Source organism: Mastigoproctus giganteus, chromosome 2 (assembly GCF_048544385.1).
Source record: "Mastigoproctus giganteus isolate SK-2022 chromosome 2, ASM4854438v1, whole genome shotgun sequence".
Lineage (NCBI taxonomy): Eukaryota > Metazoa > Arthropoda > Arachnida > Uropygi > Thelyphonidae > Mastigoproctus > Mastigoproctus giganteus.
This window is the reverse complement of record NC_143576.1, coordinates 86,330,631-86,345,639: the sequence shown is the minus strand read 5'-3', so window position 1 is coordinate 86,345,639 and position 15,009 is coordinate 86,330,631. Positions and strand designations below refer to the sequence as shown.

The 15,009-nt window shown below is 38.0% G+C and overlaps 1 protein-coding gene across 3 annotated transcripts in view; it reads right to left on the bottom strand.

Moving 5' to 3' along the window:
* The window catches only part of LOC150089389 (tyrosine-protein phosphatase non-receptor type 9-like), a 316,237-nt gene that overhangs the window by 298,582 nt on the left and 2,646 nt on the right, over positions 1 to 15,009 (bottom strand). The window lies entirely within an intron of this gene.

The following is a 15,009-nucleotide window of genomic DNA, read 5'->3' as shown; positions in this document are numbered from 1 at the left end:
GTCCACCCCCCCCAATCCACCCTGACTCCTGATATCATAACGGTCACGAAAAATGCGTCAAGCGCTCTAATCACACTACCAGTAGTGCGAGCGTAGGAAACTCCTCTAGTAGAAGCCGCAGATGACGTCACTTCTGTGACTGATCAAATTTACTCGGTAGAAAGTTGGAAAAACTGCGAGCCCATTGTTAAAATATTCACAGCTCACCACTGTATATATATATATTCTTCAAAATCATAATATATGGTGTATCTATGCCTTGTCTTCCCAGTGCCCAAAACATTGCCTTAAGCTGTATGGAGTCAAATGCCTTTTCATAATCCACAAATGCCAGGCATAATGGTGTTTTATATTCATTTAATTCCACCATTATCTGTGACATTAAGTGAAGGTGATCCATAGTTGAGAATCCTGTCCTAAAGCCAGCTTGCTGTTTCGGTTGATTCTCATCAAGTATTTTTTCTAATCTGTTAGTAGAGGTATGACATTAAGGGCAAGTTACTGCAATGGATAAAGGGATGGTTGTGAACAACTTGTAGATGTGGGATAACAAGCTAATTGGTCTATAATTTCCAATTTCTGATTTATCTCCTTTCTTATGCAGCAAAACTATGATTGCATTATTCCACTGCTTAGGCGTCACACCTTTTCTAATGCACTTTGTGAAGAGCCTTGCCAGTTTTTATGTTATGTCTCTTCTTCCCAATTTTAACAACTCTACAGTAACTTCATCTTCCCCCAGGGCTTTCTGATTTTTCATTTTCTTCAATGCATGTTCTACCTCATCAGGGATGTCATATGTGTTACTAATTTGCAATCCATCTACCCCACTGCTGGTATCATTCCCTTGCTGCTTGTATAATTCTCTATAGTAGTCTTCTGCTATTTGAATTATGCCTATCATTTGTCTTTCTGTATTACTGCTCATGGGTGCTGATTTAAGTCCTTTGTTTTTCCTTAATGATTGTTCTACTTATTAGAAATAAAAGTGACATTAAAAACAAAATTTCTGAATTATTTTTTACCAACTTTTAAGGTTATAAAATGGGTTACTTCTGAATGTTTGTTAGGGGAAGTCTTGTCTGACCAATTTGATTGGATACTACGATGCAGTCACAAAGGAACTGGATGCAAAGAATAATTTTGATATCATATATTTGGATCTTAGAAAGGCTTTTGATACTGTTCCACATGGAAGACTGCCGCACAAATTGGAGCAGTGTGGCCTTGGAGGCAAATTGCTGCTATGGATAAATGGATGGTTGATGGGGAGAAGACAGACAGACAGTGGTAATCAATGGCTACTGCTCTTCATGGCCTAATGTTGTTTCTGTATTCCTTAATGACACTGATGATGGTATATCACGCTTAATGCCTAAGTTTGCAGATGATATGGTTGGCAAGTTGTTGACAGTTGACAGAGTACTAATGACAGTATGCTGCTGCAACAGGATCTAGAAAAGTTGAGCAGATGGGCTGAGAGGTGGCAACTGAAATTTAACATTGACAAATGTAAAGTACTGTATTTGGAAAGCAGTAATGCCAGTGTAGTACCACACAGTTGATGTGTTACTCTGGCATTACTGCTTTCCAAATACAGTACTTTACATTTGTCAATGTTAAATTTCAGTTTTTTGCTCAGAATAATCACCTGAGAGGGCATACATTCAAGTTGAGGAAAGACAGTGGTAGAGAGTGAGAAGTACCTGGGGGGGGTAATTGTGCAAGCAGATATTAAGTTTTCTGAGCAGTGTAGACGGTCTGCAAGAGTAGCTCAAGGTGTCTTGTCAATGATATACAGGAATTATTCTAGTAGGGATAACGAGGTGATTATCCCCTTGTATAAGGCAATGGTCAGGCCACACCTTTAGTACTGTATATAGGTCTAAAGGCCTCATTTCAAGAATTATGTAGAGCTGTTGGAACGAGTACAGAGAAGGGCAACAAAATTAGTGAATGGAACAAAGGGTTGCTCTTACGAAGAAAGGCGTAAGTTTTGCAAATTACAGTGTCTGGAGACTAGGCACCTACGAGGTGATCTCAGTGAGGTGTATAAAGCCTTGAATGGTTTGAGCATGCTCAATGCTGATGGATTCTTACTCTTGCTCAGAATAATCACCTGAGAGGGCATACATTCAAGTTGAGGAAAGACAGTTGTAGGATAGATGTGCGGAGGTTTGCCTTTAGCCAGAGGGTGGTAGGTTGCTGAAAAAACTTCCATCTGTTGTTGTAGAAGTTAATAGCTTAAACAGGTTCAAGGAAGAACTAGACAAACATTTGGAGCGGGTGGATGGTGAAATGAGACGTGTGTTTTGGCTGATGCTATATAAGCTTGATTTCTTGCATCATGTACTCTTGCTAATGCTAAGAGATTAGCATTAGCATTAGCATTAGTAGAGGCATTTGATGCAAGAAAGCAAGCTTATGCAGCATCAGCCAAAAAAAAAAAAAAAAAAAAAAAACCACTTCCACTTCACCCCTCCGTTCGTTCAAAATACCTGTCCAGCTGAGCCTTAAACTTATTTAGGCTATCAACCTCCACCACAAGGGATGGAAGTCTGTTCCACCAACCAACCACCCGCTGGCTAAAGGCAAATTTCCGCACGTCTATCCTACATCTGTCTTTCCTCAATTTGAATTTATGCCCTCTCAGGTGATTATTCTGAGCTAGAGGAAGAATCCCATCAGCATTGAGCATGCTTAAACCATTCAAGGCTTTATACACCTCTATCAGATCACCTCGCTGGTGCCTAGTCTCCAGACACTGTAATTTGCAAAACTTAAGCCGTTCTTCGTAAGAGCACCCCTTTGTTCCATTCACTAATCTTGTTGCCCTTCTCTGTACTCGTTCCAGCAGCTCTACATCCTTCTTGAAATGAGGCCTCCAGACCTGTATACAGTACTCTAGGTGTGGCCTGACCATCGCCTTATACAATGGAATAATCACCTCCTTATCCCTGCTGGAAAAATTCCTGTACATCATTGACAATACTCCATGAGCTACTCTTGCAGCCCGTCTGCACTGCTCAGAGAACTTCATATCTGCCTGCACAACCACCCCCAAGTCCCTTTCATTCTCTACCACTGTCAGTGTTGTACCACAGAGTTGATACGTTGCTCTGGGGTTGCTGTTTCCCATGTGTAGTACTTTACATTTGTCAATGTTAAACTTCATTTGCCACCTCTCAGCCCATCTGCTCAACCTTTCCAGATCCTGTTGCAGCAGCATAGTGTCAGTAGTGTCCTTGACAACCCTGCCAACCTTTGTATCGTCTGCAAACTTGGACATTAATCCCGATATACCATCATCAATATCATTTATAAATACAGAAAACAATAATGGACCCAACACTGAGCCCTGAGGGACTCCACTAATAACATCAGTCCACGATGAGCAGTGTCCATTGATTACCACTCTCTGTCTTCTCCCCCTCAACCACCCCTTTATCCATAGCAGTAATTTGCCTCCAATGTCACACTGCTCCAATTTGTGTAGCAGTCTTCCATGTGCAACAGTATCAAAAGCCTTTCTAAGATCCAAGTATATAATATCAAAGTTATTCCCTGCATCCAGTTCTTTTGTGACTGCATCATAGTATCCAATCAAGTTGGTCAGGCAAGACTTCCCCTTAACAAAACCATGCTGTGTCTGAGCTATAACTGAAGTCTTGTCTAAATGATCCTGCAGTGCTTCTTTAACCAGTGCCTCCATTAATTTTCCTGGAACAGAAGTTAAGCTCACAGGTCTATAATTACTTGTGTCAGCCTTTGATCCTCCTTTGTGAATTGGGGTCACATTTGCACATCTCCAGTCTATGGGTACCTCCCCTGAGTCCAAGGAAGCTCTCATAATTATGGCTAAGGGTTTGCTTACTTCCTTTGCTGCCTCCTTTAATATAACTGGATAGATCCCATCCACCCCGGGTGCCTTTCTTGTGTTTATCTTCAACAGTTTCTCCTCCACTTTACTCCCAGTTATTTCAAGATTCTGTAACTTACTGCTAGAGTTGAATACACCTCTGGCATTCCCCTCGCTGAATAACTCCTCATGTGTGAATGTCGATGCAAAATATTCATTTAGTTTGTTAGCTACCTGAGCAGGATCATCAACACTTGACCCATCAATATCATGATGATACAGTATTACCTAGACAAGATAGCAGCAATAGTTCAGACACAGCATAGGTTAGTTAAGGGGAAGTCTTGTCTGACCAATTTGATTGGATACTATGACGTGGTCACAAAGGAACTGGATGATAAAAATAATTTTGATATCATATACTTGGATTTCAGGAAAGCTTTTGATACTGTTGAACATGCAGACTGCAGTACAAATTGGAGAGGTATGGCATTTAGGGCAAGTTACTGCAATGGATAAAGGGATGGTTGAGTGGGAGACGGCAGAGAGTGGTAATAAATGGACACTGCACTACGTGGACTAATGTTATTAACGGAGTCCACCAGGGTTCAGTGCCAGGCCCATTTTTGTTTTGTGTATTTATCAGTAATATCGATGAAGGTATATCAGGTTTAATGTCCAAAGTTTGCAGATGATACAAAGGTTGATAGGGTTGTTAATGACACTAAAGACAGTATGCTACTGCAACAGGATCTAGAAAAGTCAGGCAGATGGGCTGAGAAGTGGCAACTGAAGTTTATCATTGACAAAGGCAAAGTACTGTATATGGGTAGCAGCAACCCAAAAGAAACGTATCAACTCTGTGGTACTACACTCAGGGAGGTGGAGAATGAAAAAGACTTGGGGGTAATTGTGCATTCAGATATGAGATTCTCTGAGTAGTGCAGACAGGCTGCCGGAGCAGGGCAGAGACAAGGAGGTGATTATCCCTTTGTATAAGGCAATGGTCAGGCCACACCTTGAGTACTGTATACAGGTCTGCAGGCCTCATTTTAGGAAGGATGTAGAGTTGCTAGAAAGAGTACAGAGTAGGGCAACAAGATTGGTGGGAGGAACAAAAGGGTGTGCTTATGAAGAAAGGCTTAAGTTCTGCAGCATCTGGAGACTAGGCACCTGCGAGGTGATGTGATTGAGGTGTATAAGACCTTGAATGGTTTGAGCAGGCCACATGCTGATGGGATGGATACTTCTGCTTGCTCAGACTTAAGAATCTGAGGTGGCAGAGATTCAAATAGGAAAGACAGTTGTAGAATAGATGTGTGGAAGTATGCCTTTAGCCAATGGGTAGTTGATTGCCGGAACAGACTTCCATCCATTGTTGTGGAAGTTGATAGCTTAAATAAATTTAAGGCTGAAGCAGACAAACATGGAGTGACTGGATGGGTGAACTGGGAAACTTTTTTTTTTTTTTTTTTGGCTGATGCTCTATAAGCTTGCTTTCTTGTATCATAAGCCTCAACTAATGCTAATGTGTGAGTGTTCATCTAAAATTTTAATGCACCTGCTGGAGGGTTAAAAAATTTCTTGGTTGCATTGGTTGCATTATCACTAATTGATGCACTGGTTAATTAAATAATTAAAAGGTACTCTGTGTTATATTTATGCCTTGCTATATTAGGGGTGCTGTGTTTTCTCCTGAGACAGTGACTGGCTTGAGTTTTAAGTTCCTTTAGAAATTACATTAATATCCATGTGTCAACTTCAAATTAACAATTTTATTTTTAATTGAATAATACTGCCAAAAGAGGTGAACTGATTATTCATTAAAAACCAGATACCAGTATGACCGATCCTTCTGACTTACTGGAATCTCATCAGATGAATAACAAGTTGAGACTGAATGAGCAAGTGAAGTGTAGGAAAAAAAGTTCTAATTAACACACAACAAAAGTTACATGTGGGTATATAGGAGGCTGTGTTGGCCCCAGAATAGCAAATTAGTAAAGGAGCAGTGTTCTTTATTTCAATGGAAATAATTAGATAGTTAACGTTAGTATACATTATATTTGTCTTAATTTTAATTAAAAACCACATTAATAATTTTAGGTTGACTCATGCACAAAATTTCATTTTTAAAACGAGCATAAGCCCAAGCCTGATACTAACCCAATAGGGAATGCAGTATTCTCAAGAGAGAGAGTGAGACGAAGAGAAATATCACAGAGAAGCATTAATTATCTAATTATTTCAACTCTTGAATTTAAAAAAAAAAAAAAACTCTTTTACTTCATTTACTACTCTGCTCCTTTATTACTTTGATGTTCTGATTATATGTTCATAATCTGGCAATGGGACAACACAAAGATTGAGGTATGCTATTTTTGATTTAAGATCTCCAAGTTTATTTCGTGGAACTCCACTACACCTAGAAACCAGGAAAACTGGACAGTGCACTATTTAGTTTAGTCAATAAATACATAAAATATTTCATATTTATTAAAAATGGATTAACATTGCTGCATTTTTGCTGAATGGCAAGAAATAATTTAAGACAGTTAGTATAGTTAATTCAATGAGAGAACAAAATACAGCAGATGGATTTAAAGGAAATATGGATTGCTGTTTGTTTTTGTTATTTGGTTTTTAGGAGCATTAGCAACAAAGGCCATATTGCACTGGGATATGCGGTGGTCATTCCCTGACCTTTCCGCATCCTCCGTATTTGGTGGTGACGGGCTCGAACCCCGGTCTAATCAAGAAGCGTGTGCTACGCACTGCTGCTCCTTCCCACCTGGCTACGGAGGTGCCCATATGGATTGCGTATATGATACAACCTCCCATCTGTTCCATCATACAGAATGATTAATGGCGAGAAATGTAATCTGCTTTACATTTTGAGGGTACAGCTATAAAATAGTGTTCACAGGACCGGATGTATTGGTAACGCTCTAAGAGGTATCCAGATCAGCTAGGTATAATCATGCTGCATCTACTCTGCCAAATTTCTGTATAATCATGCTGCATCTACTCTGCCAAATGGTGACTGCAGGGAGTCGAATAGTGAGTAAGCAGGGGAGCATTGTCGAGACCACGTTATGTCAAGGATCTAGGTATATTCTTGCTGTGTGTTTGCCTAAACTTCCCAAACAGTTCCTCATTCATTTTACAAATATAAGTTGTGTCAGTAACATTCTCAATCATGTCCATTTTCCTCTTACAGTTTGCCACCTCTCAAACTTTCCTAACAGAATCCCAATTGTCAGTTGTCTCGATCACTGCTCATCTCAGTTGTCCTAATTATTCACTGTATGATTCCTTTGCTTCAAAAGGTAGTGGTTGTGTATGTCTTCTCTGATATTGCCTGTGAAAAACTTCGTAATTTGGAACCCCCCCCCCTTCTGGGTTACTCCTTTCTATAAAATTCATCTGTTACCTCTATCATTCCCTCAACTGCCCTAATTAGCAATTTAATATTGACAACTCCAGCTGGCTTCAGTTTTCTCGTCAACAGACAAAGCCAGGTGAGATGTAATTACTAATGGATCTCACACAGACTGTTCATTTACCAACCAGAAAACAAGACAATCCTAACCACACAACCAACACCTTTGATTTTTTCCTAATGAACAATCCTCCAAAGCACATGGTTGAGGCAAGTGGTCCTCTAGATACCTTAGCTCACAACTTGGTGATGGATTTTTCTCCAAAGAAACTTTTCTCAGCCATGTGGTTTTTGGCACTACAAGAATGCAAAATTAAATGATCTGCAAGATTTTTATTCTTCTTTACCTTGGCTAGATTACTGTTTTAACTATTCTTATGTCAATGTTTGATCAGATCATGTCAGTTAAATTATTCTTGTAAGAATGAAATATTTTATTCCACACCCATCTGTTCTGTTATCACAATTGGCCAAAACACTTGAAAGACTGATTGCTATAAGACTCATTTCTCTTTTCAATAACACCTCTCTTGTATCAGATGATCAATATAATTTCTGAACTGGACGAGGCACTGAAGAAGCAATCGTTTAATTCCTTTTCTGAATTAACTCTAAATACGTTCTTGAAATTTTTGTTGATTTCTCTGTGGCCTTTTATATGTTATGGTGGTCTAGTTTGTTTGCTCGCTTACATGCTGCCGATTGTCCTCTTCCTCTTTATAATGATATAGTCACAAAGAAACTGGATGCAAAGAATAACTTTGATATCATATATTTGGATCTTAGAAAGGCTTTTGATACTGTTGTACATGGAAGACTGCTAAATAAATTGGAGCAGTGTGGCACTGGAGGCAAATTGCTGCTATGGATGAAGGGATGGTTGAGTGGGAGAAGACAGACAGTGGTATTCAATGGACACTGCTCTTCGTGGACTAATGTTATTAGTGGAGTCCCTCAGGAGTCAGTGTTGGGTCCATTGTTGTTTTCTGTATTTATAAATAAAATTGATGATGGTATATCAAGCTTAATGTCCAAGTTTGCAGACGATACAAAGGTTGGCAGGGATGTTAAGGACACTATTGACGCTATGCTGCTGCAACAAGATCTGGAAAGGTTGAGCAGATGGGCTGAGAGGTGGCAAATGAAGTTTAACATTGATAAATGTAAAGTACTACATATGGGAAACAGCAACCCCAGAGTAACGTATCAACTCTGTGGTACTACACCGACAGTGGTAGAGACTGAAAAGGACCTGGGGGTAATTGTCCAGGCAGATATGAAGTTTTCTGAGCAGTGTAGACGTTCTGCAAGAATAGCTCATGGTGTCTTGTCAATAATATACAGGAATTTTTCTAGAAGGGATAAGGAGGTGATTATTCCCTTGTATAAAGCAATGGTCAGGCCACACCTTGAGTACTGTATACAGGTCTGGAGGCCTCATTTTAAGATGGATGTAGAGCTGTTGGAATGAGTACAGAGAAGGGCAACAAAATTAGTGAATGGAACAAAGGGTTGCTCTTACGAAGAAAGGCTTAAGTTTTGCAAATTACAGTGTCTGGAGACTAGGCACCTGCGAAATGATCTGAATGAGGTGTATAAAGCCTTGAATGGTTTGAGCATGTTCAATGCTGATGGGATTCTTCTTGCACAGAATAATCGCCTGAGAGGGCATAAATTCAAATTGAGGAAAGACGGTTGTAGGATAGATGTGCGGAAGTTTGCCTTTAGCCAGCGGGTGGTTGATTGCTGGAACAAACTTCCATCTGTCATTGTTCAAGTTGATAGCTTAAATAGATTCAAGGCAGAACTTGACAAACATTTGGAGCAAGTGGATGGGTGAAATTTTTTTTTTTTTTTTGGCTGATGCTATATAAGCTTGCTTTCTTCCATCATGTGCCTTTGCTAATGCTGTTAGCATTAGTAGTAGCATATGATGCAAGAAAGCAAGCTTACATAGCATCAAAAAAAAAAAAAAAAAAAAAAAAAACTTTCCATTTCACCCTTCCCTTCACTCTAAAAGTTCGTCTACTTCTTCCTTGAATTTATTTAAGCTATCAACCTCCCCAATGACAGATGGAAGTTTGTTTCAGTAATCAGCTACTTTCTCGCTGGCTAAAAGCAAAATTGCACACATCTATTCTATAATGGTCTTTCTCAATTTGAGTTTATGCCCCTCTCAGGGTCTAATCTGAACAAGAGAAAGAATCTCATCAATGCTGAGCCTGCTTAAACCATTCAATGCCTTATACACCTCAATCAGATCACCTTGTAGGTGCCTAGTGTCCAGATGCTGCAATTTGCAGAACTTAAGGTTTTCTTGGTAAGGGCACCCCCTTTGTTTCCCCTCACCAATCTTGTTGCCCTTCTCTGTACTCATTCTAGCAACTCTACATCCTTCCTAAAATGAGACCTCCAGACCTGTACACAGTACTCAAGGATCCAGTACTGAATTTGCCTTACACAAAGCCAGAGTAGTTCTGTATATCATTTACAAGACCCCACGAGCTGCTCTGGCAGCTCGTGGGGTCTTGTGCATTGGCTGTCTGCACTGTCTGAAAACTTCATATCTGACTGCATAATTACCCCCATGTCTTTTTTCACTTCTCTACCCTGAGTACACTACTGCACAGTTGATACATTACACTGGAGCTACTGCTACCCATATGCAGTACTTTGCATTTGTCAATGATAAACTTCAGTTGCCACTGCTCAGCCCATCTGCCTAACTTTTCTAGATCTTGTTTCTACTGCAGCAAGATCAAGAAAGATAAGTACTATCATTGCTTTCATTAACCACCCAATCCTTTGTGTCATCTGCAAACTTGGACATTAAGCCTGATATGCCTTCATCAACATTATTGTTAAATACAGAAAACAACAATGGGCCCAACACCGTCCACTGATTACCACTCAACCATCCCTTTATCCATAGCAACTTGTCCTTAATGCCACACTGCTCCAATTTGTGCAGCAGTCTTTTATGTGCAAAAGTATCAAAAGCTTTCCTGAAATCCAAGCATATGATATTAAAATTATTTTTTGCATCCAGTTGCTTTATGACCACACCATAGTAGCCAATCAAATTGGTCAGATAAGATTTTGCCTTAACACACCCATGCAGTGTCTGAACTATAAATGCAGTCTTGTTTAAATGATCCTGCATTACTTCCTTTACCATTGTTTTCCCTGGAACAAAAGTTAAACTAACAGGTCTTCAATTCTATTCGCATCACCCTTTAATCCCCCTTTGGAAATTGTCAATATATTTACATTTCTCCAGTCTGTAGGAACCTTACCAAATCCAAGGATGTTTTCATAATTATGGCTAAGGGTCTGTTTACTTCCTTTGCTGCCTTCCTTAATATAACTGGATAGATCCCATCCATCGCAATTGCCTTTCTTATGTTTAACTTCAACAATTTCTCTTTCACTTTCCTCTCAGTTATTACAAATGATTTTGTAATAACTGAGAGGAATTCTATCCCTTCTAACTTCATATTTCCAGAGACAGTGTTACTATCATCCACCTTTCTTATGTTCACTATCTCTCTCACTCTCTTTTCAACTTCCAGAGCTTTTTTTTTTATCCTGAGGTCCTCCTTGGCAAGCTCAATGGCAGGCCAGGGTTTGCCCGAAAAGCAAAGATTATCTATTTCCCACTATACCTGGCTGCCTCCTCAGAACAACAGAAGGGAAACACTGGGTTCCACTAGGGGACCCTGTGGTTAATACCGGAGGAACAACAAAAATCACCAAAAATTACACTACCTCTGGCATTTGCACAGTTTATACTGCAAAATAAATACGATCACTGCTTCTGCCTTCCAGAAGATTTATACTATGACTTTCCCAACAGATTTCTGTGCTCGAAATGTTTTAGGAGGGGGGAGAAGAGAAATGCTTCCACTATTTTTTATTGTTCTTTTGTTTCAGGGCTGAAGTGGTGCACTCATGTTTCGTCCATTGCAACATACTTGCCCCAAAACTGAACTTCAAAATGTGCACAATCTCATGACAACACTTCACTCTTTCCTGATTCTGGTCTGCATTCAGTGCTTTAGGGACCCACTTCTAAAAAAACCTCTTTGATTCCTAGAACATTCACTACAGTATTTTGAGCTTTCTCAATGTGCTTCAATGTCATTTTGCGGTTTTGCTCAATTAGATCATGAATGGCATCCACAATTACATTACATTTAAGATTCCATTAATGCTAAAGGCCCTTCCCTATTGCATTAATGGAATTTTATATGTAATATAATTGTGAATGTCATTCAAGACCTAATTGTAGAATGGCATCCACAATTGCAGATTTTGACACAGTAACAGTCCTTCCACTATGGCCCATTACATTATCATCTAAAATTTGTTTAATTTATTATGAAAACATCAGCCATAAATTATAAGGATACATCAGTAAATAATTAATAGCCATGGGCCACATGCACCAACTCAACCTATCACTTAGTTTACACTTTGTTGTTTCTAGTGTTAAGGAATTATATGCTGCCCTGCAACTTATAACCCCTTAAGAAGAAAAATATTTTTACAGTAAATTTTCATGGGTTGAAATATGGTGCATTAGCATTATAGAGGCCTACAATGTAAGAAAGCAAGCTTATGCAGCATCAGCCAAAAAAAAGCCTCCCATTTCACCCCTCCATTCATTCCAAATTCCTGTCCAGCTCAGTCTTAAATTTATTTAAGCTATGAACTTCCACAACAAGAGATGGAAGTCTATTCCACCAATCAACTACCCGCTGGCTAAAGGCAAATTTCTGCACATCTCTTCTACAACTGTCTTTCCTCAATTTGAATCTATGTCCCCTCAGGTTCTTAATCTGAGCAAGAGGAAGAATCCCATCAGCATTGAGCTTGTTCAACCCATTCAAGGCCTTAGACACTTCAATCAGATCACCTCGCATGTGCCTACATTTACAGACAGCATACATCTTAGTATGCATGCTGTCTGTAAATGTAATACTTAAGGAAGGTACATATAATAATTAAACATTAGAAAAATGTTATTGAGAACTCAAGAAATACTGTTTCCCAAAATTTTTTCTTCATTTTAAATGGAAGTTTTTTTTTTTAGTGCTGATACTGAGGTTTCTCATTTGCAATAAGAGATGGTTCAAATGGGCACATATAAATTCCCTTAACAATTAAGACTTTGTAAATATTTTGGTAATGAGAGCAGTAAAGTCCCCTAAACTACAGAAATGACAGCATGTCTGTTGGAAAGTGCAGTTAAAAGTTGTGATGTCAAAAATAAGGTGAAGTTTGAACAAATGTGGACATTTGTTATCTCCTTACCAATTAATTACTAAGAATTATAACTTTATATAAAATGCTATACTTTTACATTCTCTAAACATGGGAGGTGAGTAATAATATTTATTACTCTTTTCCATTTACTTTTAAGTCTGTTTTCACTCTCTATATACAGTACATATCTTTTCATAAGCAACACCATGTCCACAATGCATAACAATTCATGGGAGGTGTGCACAGACTGTCTAAAACTAACACTACTGCATTAAAACTAAATTTCATCTAAGAAATTCTTTTTTTTTTTTTTTTTACATACAATTTGTATGGGAAAAAGAAATAATTGCTGAATTTCTGTTGGTCCAATTTAAATGAAATTTAAATTTGAGAAATATTTTTAACAGGCTCAAATATTCATGAGAATCTGTCGACTGGGAGTCCCTATGTTACACGCAGAAGGCCCGATGGACATGGTGAAGACAATAATATGTGCATATATATATGAAAACACACTTAAAAACAGTATTATTAAAACAGCATTACCTGAATATCAAAGTGAACAAATTCTGAGATTACATCATCTTGTACTTTTAAGAGGAAGGAAACTTCTGAAGAATGGGCTTAAGCTTCCACTGACCTTAATAAAAATTTGAGTAATTTCATTCCCATTTCAATGTGAACAGCAACCATAGCCTCCCAGTATACATGCTTTCAGAGATATTTTTAAAAAGATGCAAAGAGACATATGTAAAATTCAACAATATTGAAACACATCATTGAATTTTACATATTACTCTTTGCACTTTTTAGGAAAATAGTAAAAATTTTGAAATCTCAAATCCAAAAAGAGACTCAATTACTGACTGGGTTGATAGAAAAATATGAATATAGTGAATTGTTAGGCTTATAAAAGCACTTACACATCACTATTTGAACAGGCAGAATAAAGACAGATGAAAACAGAAAAGAGGTAAAACAAGATAAAAAAAAATTAAATAAAAATTAATATAAATGATATAAAATGTAAAAAAAATCTTAAAAATTTAGGAAGGTAGCTAAAACTGTCTTTCTGTGGTTTTTTCTAGGTAATGTAAAACGGTTTTGAAATATGAAATTAAGAGAATTTACAACAACACAGTATGTTATGTGTTTTAAGGATTAGGGGAATTTATAATTGGCAGATTCAAATATGATACACTGAAACAAAGTCTGTTTGTTAATTTAACCCTTAAGTTATCATGTGAAGGGCAATGCTCATTCAGCATGTTTATAACTGTTGCCCCATGATTGCTCCTTGCATGGCTGGAACTTTCAATACTTTTCTAATTTATCCTACTTCATATATTTTTTTTTCTTATTTGAAATCTGCTGTAGGTCAGTAGTCTAAGTAATTTGGATCTAAATTGATCTATAGGGCAATATTCCATGCAACCATTCTTGTTCACTGGATAATCATGCAGTTACTTTATTCTGATATTGTCACTATAACAGTTCCAATTTATTAGAGTCTAGCATTTCTGTTCATTGTATAATTAGGAAATTATTTTATTTACATGCAAAAGAAATACAGTGTGATTTTAATGCTGAGATTGAAATCACTGTTAGAAATTACAACTGAATGCACAGATGACAAAGTAAACAGGGGCACTGAGGGAGGGACAGGATATGTGTAATTAAGCTAAGCTGGTCCTGAACATTGAGTAAAGTCCTTTTTTTACCAACTAAAAGGTATCGTTCAAGGTGATAAGACTAGTGGCACAGAATAAAAATGCATGGGATGATTATAAATTTGCAATTTTTGCTTATGTTAATACTAGAAGGAAAGGGATGAACAATACTGACCCAATAGATATGAATGGCATAACTGTTCAGCATCCTGTTCAAGTTTCTGACAAACTAAATAAATATTTGGCATCTACATTCATACGTGAAGTTTTTCGAGATGGGAAACATCAGAAGTACATCAAGTTATAACTGGGAGTTAAATGATTTTGTTATAACTGAGAAGAAAGTGGAAGAGAAATTGCTGAAGCTAAATACGGCACCCAGGGCTGATGAGAAGATCTATCTAGTTATATTAAAAGAAGCAGTAAAAGAGGTAAGGAAACCCATGGTCATTATTATAAGAGCATCCACGGACAATACAAGGGGACGTTCCTACAGATTGAAGTGTGAAAATGTGTCTCCTATTCATAAAGAGCAACATGTACAATTATAGATCTATAAGACTGACTTCTAGTCCAGGGAATAGTAATGGAGTCAGTGGTTAACGTATTGCAAGAGTATCTTAATGGGAATGGAATTATAGGGAAGTTACAGTACGGGTTTTTTTATGGGGAGATCCTGTCTGATCAATCTGATTAGCTACTATGAAGCCTCATTTTAAGAATGACGTGGATCTGTTGGAATGGGTGCAGAGAAGGGCAATAAGATTAGT